We start from the raw sequence: 20,310 nt of genomic DNA on the forward strand, positions 1-20,310 counted from the left end.
CGTGCGTGCGTGCGTGTGTGTGCCTTCCTTGGCATCACTTAATTTCGTAACCTCTGCATGAGGGCAGATAGGACATCTGTCATCGTACCTACAGTACACCAGCACTGTGTGTGTGTGTGTGTGTGTGCGCACGCGTGTGTGTGCGTGCGTGCGTGTGTGTTCCTAATTGCATATTCTAACAGTTTCATTATCTCATCATACCTGTACGTCTGCACTATAGACTGTCTGTGATGTAACACACACACACACACACACACACACACACACACACACACACACACACACACACACACACACACACACACACACACACACACACACACACACACACACACACACACACACACACACACACACACACCGCCCTTCAACCCTTTGCCCAAGGTGACTCTCCATTACTCAGTGAGAGTGTCATTCCACTCAACAGCCTCTAGGGGGCGATGGGGAAATCTACAGCTACAGATCACAGCACACTACTTGACACTGACAGACAGAGGAGAGGAACGTGTGCGTCGTGCGTGTGTGTGCATGCATATGTGCATCAGTGTGTGTGCCCTACTAGCTTAACAAAATTGAATAAATAGTTACAAAGTGCCTTTTAGCCTAATGGTGGCGCTAGAGAGAAGACCACAGTGTCACCAGACCAACTAAAAAGGGGACATTATGATATGGATCTATCAAGGCTATTCAGACCACACCTCAAACAGGAAGCAGACCATTACATGGAGACATATCCACTTCACCAATCCAATCAAATAAATAAATTAATAAAATACTTTACTTTCACTCAATTGATGGCTGCCATGCGCTTTGTTCTCATTTTTTTCTTATATTGTGTCCGTTCTACATTTTTGTTTCCAATGTATTTCCTTTCTTTTCTTAATAGTGCCATTGTTCAATAATTTTTGATATTCACAAGACCTGCTCAAAGTATGAGTGTCATATGAAGATTCATGGAAACATAATCAAGTTACTCGATCCATTCAACCTGAAAGAGCTTGAAGCCTGACAAACGATGGAGACTCATGGGGGCGTTTATGTCATCACGCGTTATGGTGATTCCCCCTGTTTATCACCAGGGGCTGCAGTACAACAGTGTCCTGTGTGTGTTGGGCGTAGAGGGTTGTTTTTTATTTGTGGTGAGAGAGTCAGAACAGGTCTGTCTGGTGTCCAGTCAGCAGCCTGCAAACCAGAGAGAGATAGACAGAGAGAGAGGGAGAGGGAGAGGGAGAGATACAGAGAGAGAGAGAGAGAATGAGGGAGAGAGAGAGAGAGAGAGAGAGAGAGAGAGAGAGAGAGAGAGTCGGGAATGAGGGGGAAAGAGGTGATAATGACTGTGCACGTTTGTTTGTTTGTGCGTGCGTGCGTGCGTGCGTGCGTGCGTGCGTGCGTGCGTGCGTGCGTGCGTGCGTGCGTGCGTGTGAGGTAGGATGCTGAGGTGACACTTACATTACTGCATTGGGCAGCAGCAGGAACACAGCCAGCAATACACTACAACTACACAACAATACACTACAACTACACAACAATACACTACAACTACACGACAATACACTACAACTACACTATACTACTACATTAAAACACTGTGTTTTAAACACTACACTACATCAATACAATACAACTACACTGCTGTATACTACTACAAAACACTACGACAATACACAACACAACACAACACAACACAACACAACACAACACAACACAACACAGCACAACACAACACAACACAACACAACACAACACAACACAACACAACAATATAACACAACAGTGTGCAGACAATGACAAACAGCTGAGAGGGAGTCAGTGTATAGTAGTGTGTATATCTGTTTGCCTCTTATATGTCATCATGATTTGTGTGCATGGGGTTCTCATCTTAAACAAGCTGCGTGCTTAATGAGAGTTCCAGTTTAGTAGTACTTCCATGTACTGTTATGTACTGTCGTACTATTCTCATGTCTTACTAAATAAACTACATCAATCAATCAATATAGCAGAGACTGACAGATAGCTGAGAGGGAGACAGTGTATAGCAGAGACAGACAGATAGCTGAGAGGGAGACAGTGTATAGCAGAGACAGACAGATAGCTGAGAGGGAGACAGTGTACCAGTAGCCTCGGAAACCCATGCATTTTTTTTTGTTACAAAAAAGAAAAAGTGTACCAGAGACAGACAGATAGCTGAGAGGGAAACAGTGTATAGCAGAGACAGACAGATACCTGGGAGGGAGACAGTGTATAGCAGAGACAGGCAGACAGCTGAGAAGGAGACAATGATAGGCAGTATTGCTTTTTGTTGCCTAAGTGGGAAAGTGGGATTTTACAGGTGTTTTTCCTTTCTTTCTTTCTCTCTTTCTTTCCTTCTGTCTTTCTCTTTTACACATTTTTAGAGAACAGGGAGAAACCTTTCTTTTGTTCACTATTCACACAACATGAGATGTCCTTAAAATCCTAGACCCTTTAGGCAAATAAAATTGCCTAGAGAGGGTCAACCGACGGTGGGTCGACGGTGGACGGTGGGTGGATGTCACAAACGTTAAACGTAACATTGCGAGGCGCACGGTTTCTCCGATCCGCACCAAACTTGGCACCAACACTGGTCAGGGGTCTGCCATCAGAATAGCCACACCAGGCTAATCTAGCTTTGCTATAATGTATCCTATGAAGTACTTTGAATTGGACAAGACCTAGTCTCGCACAAGAAGAGGATGAGTTAATAGTATTTAATGCAGAGTCCCAAAATGTGTCTGACAGAGTGGTACCCAGTTCGGTCTCCCACCCCGCTTTGACCTTATGCAAAGCAGGAGGGGTTGCAGCCGAGATTATATGAAATATGTAACTGGTAGAATATGGTCAATACCCGAAGCCGGCGGAATCTGTGGAAATGATAAAGTATTATGTCTAGCGAAGTTGCGATTTTGAAAGTATCTGAATCTGAATACTTAATACTACTATCTTCCCATCTCTGCCTAGTGGAAAAGTGAAGATAAACTGGCTGCATTTTTCTCGCTCCACAGCGACACGCGCGCACACACACACACACACGCACGCACGCACGCACGCACGCACGCACGCACGCACACACACACACACCCACACCCACACCCACACACACACACACACACACACACACACACACGCACACGCGCACACACACACACACACACACACACACACACACACACACACACACACACACACACACACACACACACACAGTGCTATACCCTCAGCTCTCCTCATCTGACTTGTCTCGCAGTTGCAAACAGCTGGCACCAGTGTTACAGTTTGTAGGTGTTACTGTAACTTGCTAAAGATGACATGCACACCTCAGCCTCAGTCTTTCAGTTTGTCTGGTTTTGAGTGACAAATATGGACACAAGGCAAACGATTGCTACTCTTTCCGTCACCCCCCTAGCCTAGCATGATTTGGTTGAACCTTTGTCCAGAATACCCAGCCAAACGACATGAGTGCTGTTTGGAAATCATATCTGAGAAAAATGTACAAGGAAAGGCTGCTAACAAATGTAGCACAGGAGGAGGAAGAGGAGAAGGAGGAGGAGGAGGAAGTTGAGGAGGAGGAGGAGGAGGATACTTGTTTTTCTTTACGGGCATTGTCATTTTACAGTTTTTCACGATTGTTGTTAACGCACAAAAAGCAAAGATTCGGCACAATTTGCAAACCCTTCACTTCATGTACCTAATCGCTCAACACATTTGGCACTACTTCACACTCCCTTATCTGCATTAGACTCAAACTTTCCTTCTTTACACTCCGATGTCAATTACACATCACCTTGTTGTCCAAACACTACACACAATGTTCAGTTGTTGCACACACTTCTCACGTAAAATCTCAAAGCATCGACCCACAACACACAAATATTCAAATCTCTAAACATTCAGGTCTGGTGAGCAATTTGCATCCGGGACAATGTGAGCTTCCACCGGGCTGCTCAGTGCGTGAGTTGTCCCACGTTTTTCCGTTCTATACCTTCCACCTTATTCTCCTTTCCTGAATCCCATTGAGGAGTTCTTTTCAGCTTGGAGGTGGAAGGTATATGAACGGAACCCACAGAGCCGGGTCCCACTGCTCCAGGCCATGGAGGAGGCTTGCATGGCGACGTCAGTGTTGAGGCCTGTCAGGGCTTCATGCGCCACTCGAGGCGTTTCTTCCAATGCTGCTTGGACAGGGAGAACATTGCCTGTGATGTAGATGAGGTCTCTCTGGCCAGACAGGAACCGGAGGCGTGATGCCTAAATCATGTACCGAAATAAAACCTTTTTTAGCTGCATATTTGTGTGCTGTTTTATGTTTGTATGAAAAAAGTAGGCCTACACTGAGTCATTTTACAAAAGGAGAAATTGCTCATTCTCCAGAGTCATTGTCATTCATATGGTGTGTTCCATTTTTATGATTGTGTTTTAAATTTTGCCCTGTAGTGTGCTGTAAATTCTTGGTAGTGTGCAGCAAATGCTTAGTTGTGTGTACTCTGTACTGTAATGAATGGTATGTGTGTGTCAGTGAACAGTTACAGTAAGAGATTTGATGGCAAAGAGTCATCTTGCGAAGGGAGTGTAGGGTTTAGCATTTTGTGTGTGATGTTTTCAGTTTTGTGTGTGCAGTTTTGAGAAAGACGTTATTGTTTTGAGAAACGTGTGTTAACAATCGTGAAAAACGCGCTGGTCACAATGTGGATTCCCCTTTTGAGAATAAATGAAATTTCACATCATCATTATGTCATGATAGACAGACCTATTGTAGCATCCTGGACAGTTAGTCCCCGCACACACACACACACACACACACACACACACACACACACACACACACACACACACACACACACACACACACACACACACACACACACACACACACACACACACACACACACACACACACACACACACACACACACACAGTGCTATACCCTCAGCTCTCCTCATCTGACTTGTCTCGCAGTTGCAAACAGCTGGCACCAGTGTTACAGTTTGTGGGTGTTACTGTAACTTGCTAAAGATGACATGCACACCTCAGCCTCAGTCTTTCAGTTTGTCTGGTTTTGAGTGACAAATATGGACACAAGGCAAACGATTGGTACTCTTTCCGTCTCCCCCCTATAGCCTAGCATGATTTGGTTGAACCTTTGTCCAGAATACCAAGCCAAACGACATGAGTGCTGTTTGGAGATGCATCACATTTGAGACAAATGTACACACACACACACACACACACACACACACACACACACACACACACACACACACACACACACACACACACACACACACACACACACACACACACACACACACACACACACACAAAAACACACATACACACACACACACACACACACACACACACACACACACACACACACACACACACACACACACACACACACACACACACACACACACACACACACACACACAGTGCTATACCCTCAGCTCTCCTCATCTGACTTAATTGTCTCGCTGTTGCAAACAGCTGGCACCAGTGTTACAGTTTGTGGGTGTTACTGTAACTTGCTAAAGATGACATGCACACCTCAGCCTCAGTCTTTCAGTTTGTCTGGTTTTGAGTGACAAATATGGACACAAGGCAAACGATTGGTACTCTTTCCGTCTCCCCCCTAGCCTAGCGTGATTTGGTTGAACCTTTGTCCAGAATAGCCAGCCAAACGACATGAGTGCTGTTTGTAAATGCATCACATTTGAGACAAATGTACACACAGTGGTGGAAAAAGTACTTAAAAAAAAAAAAACCTAAGTAAAAGTATCAATACTGCAATGTAGAAATACAAGTTACAAGTAAAAGTCCGGAATTCAAAATGTACTTGCGTAAAAGAACCAAAGTATTGGTATCAAAATGTATAAAATGTATAAAAATAGCTCGGCTATTTTCAAATGGCCGAAATGTACTGTATATAGGGCTGAAGTGGGTAATGTATGTTTTGTAATAATAATCAAAATCTACAAAGTAACTAGTAACTAAAGTTTTCAAATAATTGTAGTGGAGTAAAAGTATAATATTTGCCTCTGAGATGTAGTGGAGTAGAAGTAAAAGTACCGAAAATAGTACTATAGAGACTCATGGTCTATATGAACTTAAATGACCATACCAGCCTTTTGGACATTTGGGTTCTTTATCACTCTTACTTTGATAGGATGTCATTCTTCAAAAACATTTTAATTTTTTCCCCCCGTTATTGAGGGGGGATACTTTAACACCTCAGAATCACACGAAACAAGCCGCACTTCATCAAAAATGCTGTTCTGATGTTGGTGTCCCCATGCATATGCACATATGCATATGGGACTTACTTACCTAATCTTATATTAGGGGAGACGGAAGCTGAGAGGGAGACAATGTAGGAGATCCCTCTTGTTGTTTTCACAGATCTTTTGCTCTTGGCTCATAAACTGGATCTGAGGACAATTCATCTTCAACTCAAAGTTATGTTATTGATCCCTGTAGGGGAAACTCATCCTCTTGCATTTGACTCATCATCCCAACTATCAGAAGCAGTATTCAGCCACTGAGCACCGAGCAGCGCCCACCGCCCAGGGACCAGCTCTAGATCTAAGGCCAGTGCATTGCTCAAGGGTACTGGCAGGGGTACATTATGTTCAAAGAGAGTACCAGCGCACTTTACGGAAATGTCCTCAAGGCACTTAGCCGTGAAGCTGAGGAAGGCTTTCGTGCCTAAATGTGCAGAGTACGTTTATCTACCTGTATGCTGCCAGTGCCAGCTAAATAAAAATGCCTAACAACAGGAGCCCTAGCTTCCCAGTCTATGTGCATGGCATAGTAGGCATACATTCGGCGAAAATAGGCGAACATTCTGCAAAAATAGCTCTGGATCTACAAGCTTCACAATACTGTAGGGCTGTACAATTAATCACATTTTAATCGTGATCACGATTTCGGCTTCCCGCAATTAAATGAGCACGATCGTTCGATTACTGACGAAAACCCTTGTTTCCATTGATGTCCTATAATCTAGGCACAGAATTTACAGTATGTGAATGAGGAGGACACATTTTATTTTGATTAAAGAGATGTGCATATTAGCAGGATTGTACGGTTTCACAACATGAATGTGAAAGCAGTGTTATGTTCATGTGGCAGTGCAATCAAAAGAAGTTTTGTCACTAAACTCAATGAATAATCGTGACTGATCAAAAATAATTGTGATAATCATTTTGGCCATAATCGTGCAGCCCTACGCCACATTAGTTGTGAGCGACATGTTGTGAAATAGCTTGGCTAACTTTTGGCTGAAAACTTTGGCGTAGAGGGAAACAATAAGGGACTAAAATAGTTCCATCGGGGAACCCCCGGTCAATGAAGTTTAAGTGGTTATGGACATTTCCGTGAGAGCTGGTTCTCTCTTTGATTGTAAAGGAACTTTTTCTAGGCTGTGCACCTGGTAAGAAACTATTGAATGAAGTTAGAAGAACGGAGTTGCTCTCGCACAAACTGAACACTGGTAACCAGTGAGCCAGCAAGCCACTATGCTGCTGGTGCCACGAGCAAAGTGCTGAACACAGTATTCTTCGTGTGTGTGTGTGTGTGTGTGTGTGTGTGTGTGTGTGTGTGTGTGTGTGTGTGTGTGTGTGTGTGTGTGTGTGTGTGTGTGTGTGTGTGTGTGTGTGTGTGTGTGTGTGTGTGTGTGTGTGTGTGTTTGTCTGCGTGTGCGTGTGCGTGTGTGTGCGAGACCCCCTCCTTTTCATACAGTATATATAGGCTGCCGTCTTCAGTTCTTTATCGCCAGTGGATTCTCCATCAACAGACTGTCACCTCCCTGATCTCTGTCAGACGCAGCACCATCAGTGGAGACAAGCACTCTAGGTGAGTCACAATGAGTTAAGTCTGAGTTAAAGCCTCACTATGTAACTTTTATTTTAATGAATAAAATGTAATTTTGTCCAATCTGTATGGTATGGTAGGGTATGTTAATACAATATAACTTATGCAATTAGGGTGGTTGTATTTTGTCTCCCATGCTCTTCTATTGAGACATTCAGATCGTGTCAAAGGTCACGTCTCACCTAGACACAGGATCTGACACACATTTTTACCTGATGGTCAAGATTTGATTTCTCGCCTGAGCAAGCAGGCCGGCTCTATTAGCTCAATGGTAACAATGTCAGCACTTGCGCAGGAAACCGGGTACAAATCTGGGGTAGAAGAGGAAAGTTGTGTAGCTTTATTCAGATCTGCAAGCTTGTATAAGGCAGAGCTTGTACATCTGCTAGATTTGTTTTTGTTTTTACATAAATCTTCTCATATGGGGGTCCGCGGCCAAAAACATATCAATTTGGGGGTCCTTCACATGAAAAGGTTTGAGAACCTACATTATGTGATTCATTGCTGCAGTTGTAAGTAGTCATTCTGTAGTCAGACTACAGTAGGTCGCAGCTCAGCACTGATTTATTGCTTTAACCACACACAAAGCCTTTCTGGTCCTTCAGCAGTTCTTTGGGGAGGTTGAGAATAGGTTGAGCGGATTCAAAGAACCTGCTAATCCCCTGTATGGTTCTTTAGATGTTCTTCAGTTGAGTTTATAATGGTTCTACCAGCACCATTCAAGTTACTATATAGCATCAATTTGATTGATAACATAACACCAAAAGAGGTTCCCCTACGATTACGAGCCAAAGAATCACATTTATTGCTACAGTATATACAACCATTTATTTAGTTTAGTGTGCAGGACGAAGGTTGTTGTCAGGAGATCTCGGAGCAGCCATATATTATCTTTGTTTGAATTTGAAATTGACCTTTTGTTACTGCTGCTATTTCTCGGTTAGGCCTTTAAACTGATCAAAGCCTGATTTATACTTTGTCTTTTAAGACGGTGTTGCTCATTGAAAAAAAGCCCAATCTACAAGCTTGAGGTTAAAGAGTGGCTGTCTTACTGTAAGTGCGTATGTACATTGAATTAAGCATTGAAGTGGTGTTGGTGCTGTTACACAGACGAATACGATTGAAGCATGGCTCAACCACCTGACCTGATGCTGACAATGACAAACATTCGCATAAACACGGCTGGTTGACCGGAGTCCCGGTCTTCACAGGAATATAGCCGATCTACAAGCTCACAACGGGTTGCAAAGCGACACGTTGTGAGCTTGAAGAATTCGGATGCTGGGGTTTAAGTTGTTAAAAACGATTTTTTAATCACAGGTCGATGGCTTGGAATGTAAAAGGCATAAGTGAAACTTTCTGAATGTTACAGGAGAGCTTTTCATTGATTGTAATAATTTATACTTTATACTAATAGTATATTTATATATTTAAGCAATCTATGCTTGTATACAGAATAGGCTACAAGGTGTTTTTTTTTATATTCATATTTTATATTTTTGATTAAATAGTTACAATCAATGAAAAGCTCTCCTATAAAATTCATTACATTTCATTTGTCGCTCTTTGCACTCCAAGCCCGGGAGGTGTAAAAGAGTGGGTGAAATTCACACAAATTGCAGTTCCATACATAATTAAGAAAGATATCAAGCAATGAAACAACAAGTATCCAATATAGTGTATTAAAAAATAAGTACTGTACCTCAGACGCTTATGCAAAGAAGATGTTGTTCGTTGAAAAAAGAAAATAGGATGTCTAATTGTCTATAATAATCCAACACCTGTCGTTATTCATGAAGTTGTCGTTTCTGACCCAAATAGGCCTGAATAGTGGATTTATCTCCAGGATGACCGGCAGCACGCCACAAGTAGAGACAGCGCCAGGCATTTACAAATCACACAAGCGTTAACCACTCGTGTGCCACTTTGTTCATGCAATTCGCCTTAAGGGATATTTCACTTTCAAACATGTTTGGGGTCATTTTAACGTCTACTCAGGCTTTTGTGAACACCCCAGACAGTTTTTAAGCTGTTTGATTCAGTATTTAGATCTTTGATATTCATTTTAACAGACTCCTATATACATTTCCTATATAAACCCATTGTAACTTCAAACTCCATTTTAAGCATGATAGATTCATTGAAAGAATCTAGTGACTGATATTGTCCTTCTAATACGTGAGGGGAATTACTTTTTTTTTCTTTCATTTTCCAATTTAAAAAGAATATATAAATGAAAGCAGTAATTGAAAAAACACGCATTAGAATGACAATATCAGGATTTATTTCAATTACCACTAAGTTTCGAGCCCAGCTCTGTTTTTCAGAGCATTTAAGCAAACACTTTGGTGTCTATATCTTTGACAGCTGTTCTGTAAACAATCTATACATTTTAGGTGAGAAAATAAACCACGCAGTTACTCAATCTTGATTAATTTCACAGTAATGATTTCAAGTGCTACAGTAGTTTCAAACTTTATTATCAATATTTAGCACTTTTACTTTTTTTTATTTATTTCTACATTGTGGTATTCATTTACTCAAGTAAAGAAAATAATATATATATTAAAAAAATGTCAAACACAAAAATAGCAGATGTACAATCTGCTATTTTTTTGATAGCCAACATATAAAATATGGATAAAGGGGTTAAAATGGTTGTGATGCATTTTTGTCTGTCATTTTTGTTCAGCTCAACGATGCACGGTCCCCATCTCCCCCTCCTCCTCCTCCTCCTCCTCCTCCTCTTCCTCCCTTCATCTCTGGGCTGCCATTCATCAGGCTCACTGGCAGAGTGTCAGAAGGCTGAGTTTGTCCCGGGTCACAGCCTGGTCGGGGAGGGCTTCGACGTGGTCAAGTTGAAGACCAGCGGGGCCAGCGTGGTGGACGTCCACACCTTCATGGCGGGAGGAAACAAGGGCAACTGTACCATCTGTCACAACCTGCTGCTCAACAAGGTTACCTTATACTGACTTGACCATCCAAACAGTCCGTCACATCAATTGACACAAATAGGCAACAGTTAGCCTGCATCCGCAGCGGTGGACAGTAACAAAATACATTTCATTGCTGTCGGGCAGAAACCTCCTATCTCCGTATTTTACTTGATCATACTACAGCGTCACACAAAAGCATCAAAATTAGCAGATCCACAAGCTCAATTTTTTTTTATTTGAATCCTGAAAAGTCACAGTTTTGGACATAATGTCCTGGTCTCTTGGTCTCTGTCGGGTGAAACGTTTTTTTCAGAAGAGTTTTCACCCGACAGAGACAAAATACAGTTAGCCTACATCTGCAGTGATGGACAGTAACAAAGTATACATTTACTTGATTGTACTTAAGTAAAAAAAAATCTATATTTGTATTTTTGGATACTTTCACTCCACTACATTGCAAAGACAAATATTGTACTTTTGACCCCGCTACATTTCTAGGAAACGGGAAAAGTACATTATGAATTAACCTCTTAAATCTTTCAAATGTAGAGAAAATAGTAGAACGTGTCGCATGACATTTTTTTTACATTTCAGGAAAATCCTCAATAAAAAGTCAATTGTTTCATTATTATCAAAAAGAAAATGTCCTTTGTACTTTTTGTACTACTAAGCGTGTCCAAATTTCACTTTCACGTTGTTCAGCAATATTTGACCAGGAGTGATACTTTGACTCAAGTACTGGGTTCAAGTACTTTGTCCACCATTGAAGGAAGGTCACCTACTGACTTGTTTCCAAACTGCTGACATAACTACAGTTAGCCCCATCTGTGACCTCACCCTCCACTGTAGCTCAGGGATTCGGTCACATAAAATTAACAACTGGCAGAGAGGGCGAACAGCGAAATGGTCAACATTGTGTCAAAACTGAAAACTGTAAAGGCAGTTCTGGGATCCTACAAGTCCTCCCATCATTAGCAGATCAGGAATGCAGCTCCATGTTAAATTCGGTACATTTTTTGATACAGTGTTCCAAAATGGGTCAAAACAAATGACAGTATGGACATTTGCCGTCACAACTTTATGTGACCGAGTCCCAGAGCTCACAGCGGGAGCGGGAGGTCACATCTCAACACCTCAATCCTGGTTCTCTGCTCTGAGCTGTTTTTGTCTGTAATTAGCGTAACTGTTGTTGTCTTTTCTCTCCTGTCCATCACTCAAAACACCTGTATCTTGTCTCAACTCTCCCTTTTCAAACAGACTCAGAAGCTCCCGGTATCCGTCCTGGACTGGCGCATCAAGGTCAGTGGACAGAACACATTTTTGTATCATTCTTTATGGGAGTTGATTTACAGCTGTCTGTCTGCCTGCACGTTGTGACCTCCGCATTTTAACCTTTTTTCCCGGAAATTAACGCCCTACTTGATCATACTACAGCGTCACGCAAAAATATCAAACATAGCAGATCTACAAGCTCAAGCTTGTCGATCTGCTATTTTTGCTACTTTTGAATTTGAATCCTGAAAAGTAACCGTTTTGGATATAATGAGGTTTCCACCCGACACAGAGACGTTATGTCAAAGTTAAGTCAAAATGAAAATGTCTCCTATTCTTGTGGCAACAACGCAGTACTGCTTGCTTCAGACACACTGTGGATTCGGAGGTGTGACAATAAAACGTGACAGACAGCTTTTTTTTTTTAAAAGGTGATGATTTTTGCACGTTTGCCGTGCACACGTGCACTCATTCATGCACGTTCATGCACGCGCACATGCATACGCACCATAGGTGTTGCATGCAGGCAACGACTGACTGACAAACATCAGCCTCAGCTTGAATTCAGATACGTATTTGTTCATGTTTTCTGATTGGTTAGGTGAACATGTTTACTTGAATATGGTAAACGTCAATGCAACCACTGAAAACAACTATTATTATTTTAATTGACGTCGCGATGCGACACATTGTGAGCTTGTAGATCTGCTATTTTCAAAAGGTTTTTTATTTTATACATTTGAAAAGTTGTGAAATGGGACATTCTACTGAGTACTTTCTACTTTTGGTACTTTAAGTATATTTTGATACTTTTGTACTTTTTAGTAAATTTAGAATTCAGAATTATTTTATTTCATTGCAGTATTGATACTTTTACTTAAGTAAAAAATTTTGATTACTTTTTCCACAACTGGGGTTAACGTATGAAAAGTGAAGTATGACCTGTGGTCCTGTGTGGTTTCAGAGGAATTGCAAAAACAGTCTGAGCAGTAAGGTCTCTGAATCCAGCCAGTCTGTCCTGAAAGATACCAGTCAATCTATGGGAACCAGCTGGCAGGTTAGTCTGATGTCTCTGTACAATTATTGGTGATCGTGAATTGTCTTCTCTCTTTCTTCTGATATCTATTTGTCTGATGTCAACATTTTGGTAAACATTGTTTAAAATCAACAATAATCCTGAAGGGTGCGGTCACACCGAACTTTAATTCTGCCTATGCGGGCGGATTCTACCAATGTTTTTCAATGGGAACGGGGTGTTTTTTTGCGGAAATCCTCGAATGGCAACAAACCGCTCCGTTCCCATTTAAAAGCATTGACAGAATCCACCTGCATGCATACAGTAGGCAGAATCAAAGTTCGGTGTGGCTGCACCCTAAGGGCGCGCTCTCACCAAAAGTTGGCTGGCCGCTGTTAAACGCAGGTTGTGCGAGGCCACAGTTTTTTGCAGCCAGCGGATTCTAAAAAAACGCTGTGACGCACCTGTCACTCACATTCAAGACCGTCCCTGTAGCCCGCACCGCCTGCTGCCTTGAGCACCATGTTGCTTCCTGAGTCTTGGGATGGTCCGCCTCCGACTCACCCTATTGAACAGAGAGGGAAAATCAGCAACGCAAGGTCTGCGCGACAAGCGGAAAAATCCGCTCTTGCGTGAATCCACGCATTTACATTGACAATGCATTGGCAGATTCTGCTATATATATATTTTGTAAAAAGAAAAAGAAAGCAAAAATGTTACTGTAGGACAATGCCAACATTGTCAAAAATGTTGTTTGAAGCATAATGGCACTACCAGGCCTGAAATTTCATCATTTTTAGGGGAAAGGCCTTTGGGGCCGTGGCCTTCATGGCCTCCAGGAAATTCCTGCCCTGGATGGACAGATGGTGCATCTACTTGTCTAGCCATCTTTGTTGTAGTTGGGACAATACAGGAAAGCTGTTCTTTCCTTTGACTATAAGGTCAAGCTGCATTGCCATTCTACTACTAATGCTACTAATGCGAGAATCATTGTTTTCATGAATAAGGTTGGCCTTGGATTCAAAAGCACTGCTGGTTTGACTCTCGGGGGAACGCACTCCAAGGCCTCAAGGTTTGCCCACCAACACTCTGAACAGGACAAGTTCTCCTTTGCCTCCCATAAGGTCAAATGCCAGTACTACACGTGAGTAGCCAACTAATAATGTACAAGTTCAACAGGTTTCATTGACTTTATACTGAAGTCATTATTTTGTAAATGTCTGTATTAAAACAGGAGTCTCTTTGTATCAGCTGCCAGATAGTTGCAGGTGAAATTATTTCATTTTCCAAATGTCACTTCGTTTAGTGACCGCTGTCTCCTCTCTGATCCACAGCTTCCGTCTCCAGTCAGATCCACCGCTGAGCGAAGACTTCAAGAAGGCACTGCTGCAGCTCCCCTCCACCAGCCACCGTGACAACGCCTTCCGTCTCTTAATCTCTGTCTACGGCACCCACTTCATCCGCCTGGTTCACCTTGGGGGTCAAGTGCATTCCAAAAAACGCTATCCGCACCTGTCAGTCGGCCATGCGCGGCCTCGAATCCACTGCGGTCAAAGACTGTCTGGCCAGTGAGGCCAGTGCGATCATAAAGGGAGTCGATGTCAGCCTTAAGTCCAAGTTCTGCGCGGATCTGAGCAAGAAGCCGAATACGGCCAAGAGCTTCAGCGACTCCTTCGCGGACCGGGTCACTGATAGGTTCTGGGTGGAGACGGGGAGGTTGGTGACCTCCTTTTCAACCCTGGTGGAAAAGAGGGCTACAAGTCCTGGCTCAAGTCCCTTAAGACCGTCCCAGGAGTGGTGTCCTACCAACTGAGCCCCCTGCACTTTCTGGTGAGAGAATGGAAGTCTTTTTATGTAGGAGGATAATAGATGGGTGAAGTAAAATATTATCTTTCATCATTTAGATGTAATCGTTTGTCCTTTTGAAGTGGTGTTCTCTAAATACCATAGGACAATAAAAGTGAGTGATTTTCAGAAAATAACCCGTCATCCTTGTCATCGTATAGGTCAGGGACAACCCCACCCTGAAGTCCAACCTGCAAGCCGCCATCAGAGAATACATCATATCCAGCGCTGTGCCAGTGCGTTGCCCCTCCAGCTGCTCCGTCCGGCCACCAGGGAAAGAACTGCGCTTGCCGCTGCAGTGGACATGGTAACCGCCACATGGTGAACACTGAGTGCTGCCCCATGAGGCCCGGTGTGGCCCAGTTGAGTGTGACGGTGGTCAGCGGCACGGGCCTTTACGGAGACCCTCTAGGCTGGACGGACGGCTACGTCAAGGTGTTCTACGGCCAGCATGAGTTCAAAACGAGGGTGATCATGAACGACAACTACCCGCGCTGGGACCAAACGTTCGACCTCGGAGACGTGGACCTCAACAGCTTCACGTGAGTCTGGGAGAAAACTTGATATGATTTGGTACAGTACAGCAGGGGACTTCAAAGTTTTCAGGCCAAGGACCCCATAACTGAGAGAGAGATGAAGCAGGGACCCCCTCTATATTGTATAAAATTGTGTTTCAGATTAAACTTTTTTTTTTTACTTGGTCTGCTCTTTTTTCCCTCTACACCGACACCTTTTTGCCACAAATAGCCAATCTACAAGCTCTTGTGAGCTTGTAGATCGGCTATTTTCGGCGAATGTTCCCCTCAGAAAAGGGATGCTAGGGTTCAAGTGGTTAATGAAAACAAAAACAATCTTATCACACAAAGATTTGGCGGACCCCCTGTAGTAACTCTGAGGACCCCCTAGGGGTCCCAGACCCCCTGTTGAAGACCCCTGCAGTACAGTATATTGGGCAAATTGAGACTGGCCAAATCTAAAAGTGTAAGATAATAAAACATGCTGTGTTTTTATCAGTGAGTGTTGAAAATGACGTCCTAACCCTTACCCTGCTCACTGTCTCTCCCAGCCAGCTGCGTTTCGAGGTGTGGGACCAAGACAGCGGATGGGACTACGACCTTCTCGGCAAGGGATCTGTCAGACCCACCCGAGGTCCGAGCGTATCCAAGACGTTCAGTCTGGATTATGGTACTCTGACTGTGACGATGAGCGCGGCGTGCGGTCCACACCTTCAGGGGGCGCAGTGTGAGAAGTATGCTGCCTCTCCAGACATCAAGGGCATGCTGGGATACATCCGGGGTGGCTGGGAGGACCCCTGGGGCGCTGGAAGGCCAGCTCTGTTGCAGGAAGGCAGACGTGGCAACATCTCCCTCTGAATGCTGAAAATTGATAAAATTGCTGCAGCGGAATTGCTTCATAGATGCAAATGATGTGCTTATGATCAGTGGTGGGAAAAGTACTCAAATTCTTTACTTAAGTCCAAAATTCAACATTTGACTTGAGTAAAAGTGCAAAAGTATTGGCATAAAAATGTACTTAAAGTACCAAAAGTAAAAGTATACTAAAATATTTGAAAATAGCAGATCTAGAAGCTCACAACACGTTGCGATGCGACGCGTTGTGAGCTTGTAGATCGGCTTTTTTTCCCTCAAATACCCTAGGTATAACATAGGGTTGAAGTGGTTAATGTATGTTTTATAATGTAATAATTGATATCTGAAAAGTAACTAGTAACTAAAGTTTTCAAATAATTGTAGTGGAGTAAAAGAACAACCGATGTACTGGAGTAGAAGTAAAAGTATTGGAAATTGGAAATGCTCAAGTAAAGTACGAATACCAAAAAATTGTACTTAAGTACAGTCCTTAAGTAAATGTACTTAGTTACTCTCCACCACTGCTTATGATTAATGTGCTTGCCTATAATGAATAAAAAGCAAGTCTTTTGCACACCTACAAGGTGTGCAAAAGCAGCTAAAAGAGGCTTAAAGATGAAGGTCTAACAGACTGAAACGTTGTTATTCCCATTAAAACTTTTTTAATTGCATTTGAAGACAGTGTGCAGGAGTTTTTTCTTTCAGTTTCATGCCTCTAATGACATTCAACAGCAGTTACTTTTTGTGTTCTTTGCAATTGACAGGTCATGACTAGGTTTACATTTTGTGACAAAGAAAATGTATAAACAATAATAAAACACACACTTCTATATTTGTGCCACACACATGACAGGACCACTTTCACCCTGGTGGCCCTATTTTTTGAATGTCATAATAATAATAATGTTCAAACAATTTTCAAAGAAAAAAAAGCAGATCTTTCTCACAGCGAGTTCAAGCTTGAATTTTCCCTATTCGTGACATAAGTGGTTAATTGTCTTGCTCAAGGGCACTTCAACAGTTGGTATTGAGGGAGTGTTGTGTGTTATTTCTCCACGCTAATATTTCCTGACATTGTGGAGAATCGAACATCTCTGCCTTTTCTAATATAGTGGAGAGTGGAGTAATTTTTTTTCTCATTTTGAAGTACTGTAAACTATTTTTAGGCAGCAGGGCTCCAATGATGGTAACATAGGCCTTAAGATCTTTTGGTGATTCCTGATGGCCTGACATGCCTGGACAACCCTTAGACATCCTCTGACACTGGTCTCTTTACTGTTCCTAAGGCTAGAACAAAAAGGCAAGGAGAAGCAGCATTTTATCGTTATTATGGTCCTAGCCTTTGGAATAGCCTGCCGGAGGATACACGTTTCGGAATCTGTGCACATACTAGTTTGGCATTGCTTTTAACTAGGTTTTTTGTCTTGCACTTATTTTATTTTGAAGCCCTACATAGTACTTCATTGTATGACATATAGCAAAAAATAATAATTGCATTTTCTTTTTGCAATTACATTCTCTTGAATAAAAAAAATGACAAAATAAAATACTAATCTATAATGATATGCCCAAAATAGGGTTGACCCAGCAGCAGATCAAGCAACAATACTTTCCACAAAGGCTTTTCCATTAATATTTCATAAATATCATCACTCATCAGTACCTCTGGTGAATAAAAAAAAAAAAGGAGACAAGTTTGTGCTATGACAATGCAAACAGTCAGTGTTATGTATATATGTTATGAATATTGTATACAGTTACAGTACATACACACACACCTAAAAAATGGAAACACAACATACAGTAAGACCTTATTCTGTTCATAAGAACCATCACAATGGTCAGACTTCTTAATTCAGCAATAAACTTCCTTTAGGTTTGAGCAGAAGAGACGTCTTGTGCTCCTCCATGCGTTTGGCCTCTTCTTGTCTTCTAGCACACGCCTCTATGCCTCCATCCATTTCTGTGCTCAGCATCACTATACGTCTGGATAACTCCTCACTCTCTTGTCTCCGTCTCTGTTGTCCCTTCATTGGAGATGCTGTTCTCCCATCTGCAAATGACCAATCAGGAAGATCTGTCAGAGGTCCATACCGGGAACCATTTAGAGCAAGTCCATGTTCCTTTCTCCATTTGGTTCCAGCTTGTACTGCACACGTTGTGCTGATGGACCTGCTACAGGTGGACCTGCTACAGATGGACCTGCTACAGATGGACCTGTTACAGGTGGACTTGCTACAGATGGGCCTGCTACAGAGCCTCAGAGCTGAAAAGCACGTCTTCACGGGCGCCGCCATGTTGCCTGCGTCTCTTTTTAAAGGGTCTACACCATGAAAATCACTTTTTTCTTGTTTTTTTGTATTTTTTGGGGTCCCCAGTGTCTCTTATACCCCAAAAAATGTTTTTTTTTTTAATTCAGTCATTCCTTCTCATTTCATGGATTTCCAGAATGGGCGTGTCTGAACAGGCGATCTCAGAATGGAAATGTTTATGATGTCATAAACATTAATGATGGCAAACCCAATGTTAAATGAAAAGTGCCCGAATTGCTCCGAAACTTTTTCTACCCCCCCTAAGTGGGGGTCTACGAACAAATACTTCGGGCTCGGATTTTGGCTCCGCCCCCCGGAAGTGGGTGAAACAGGCACCTCAAACACTTGGTGGAATTGTTCAAAAATGTTCAAAGTGTTTTTTTTCCAATTTTGTATTTTTCTTAGATGCTTCTTTTTATGCAGAATTTTTCCTTTTTTTTTTTTTTTTAATCTTTTTTTTAAATATTTCTTTTTATTAACAGACAGAATTGCTCAGTAGCCCCCCCCTGCACAAGAGGACGTTTTGGTATTGCAGCTGAAAGTGCTGTATAAGCCAGAGACAATTGACTTGGGATGAGTATATCTGAGTGATGATTTAGGCTCAAACCTTTTGAAAAAGGTTTGAGGGACATACACCATATGATATTAAATATCAAATATTTTTTTTAAATTCATGGTGTAGCTCCTTTAAGAGAGTATTTCCAGTCAGAGAAGTGCACCCGACAAATGTGAACTGTGAACTATTTAACTGACAAGTGCTTGCATGTCAACATGTCCCTTTTATGCCCAAATATGGAGATCCCTGATGTCATCAGTCAATGCCCATATATGGGTATACCCATACTGTATATGGGCGTATCGGTTGGATCGGTTGTTCTGGACAACTGGATCTCCATATATGCCTATATTATGGACATATCGGTCGGATCTGAGCTTCTGGACAACCGCCTGTCCAAACGACTGGACGGCGGGCACCACACTCCCTCAAGTTTGAAGTCGGTCGGTCCCATAAATGCATAATAGTCAGGGGATATTAGCAGAAAGATTTCCAATCTTGGAATAAATTCCTTACCAAAAAAAATCTTCACCAATGTGTTTGTAAAGGTGTCTAGTAACACATCTCACAAAGACTGAAATTCAGTTTCCCTAGGAGAATTTTTGACAGCTGCTGAAAGTTGGGGTACCCACCATTTCCTTGCATTTCCATGCAGGGCAAAAAAAATCTAATTTTAATTCTGTTTTAAGTAGCATGTGAGGGGTCAAACTAGGGTGTTTTTATGATTCTGAATCCATTGCAAGCATTTGTTTTGCACCAAAACCACTCCTTGGGCTAAAAACGGCCATAGCCATCCTTGTCCAGGTATACTTTTTGTGTAAAAAGCCCATTGAGATTGGTCTGTTTTTAGCCCAAGGAATGGTTTTGGTGCAAAACAAATGCTTGCAATGGATTCAGAATCATAAAAACACCCCCTAGTTTGACCCCTCACATGCTACTTAACACATTGGGTGCCAGAGGTTTATTAAAATATTATACGTTGAGTGCCAGCATTTCTTCCATCCACTTGCGTTATACATTTCGTGCTGTGAGAAGCCCCGACGCGGAAATGCATGTAAACAAAGCGTGCGTGCGAGACGGCGGAGGGTCCCGACTAACGCCTGGAACAATAATATTTCC

The 20,310-nt window shown here is 42.4% G+C and overlaps 1 pseudogene across 1 annotated transcript; it reads left to right on the top strand.

Annotated features, from left to right (window-relative positions):
• The first annotated feature begins 7,798 nt into the window (after positions 1–7,798).
• On the top strand, positions 7,799–15,448 carry LOC308098250 (perforin-1-like; annotated as a pseudogene). Its single transcript, XR_013935143.1, has 7 exons — positions 7,799–7,867; positions 10,578–10,842; positions 12,079–12,120; positions 13,058–13,150; positions 14,116–14,252; positions 14,443–14,938; positions 15,115–15,448. The product of XR_013935143.1 is annotated as a perforin-1-like (transcript).
• Positions 15,449–20,310: the final 4,862 nt, after the last annotated feature.

Source organism: Gymnoscopelus braueri (genome assembly GCF_963280865.1).
Source record: "Gymnoscopelus braueri genome assembly, chromosome: 13".
NCBI classification, from domain to species: domain Eukaryota; kingdom Metazoa; phylum Chordata; class Actinopteri; order Myctophiformes; family Myctophidae; genus Gymnoscopelus; species Gymnoscopelus braueri.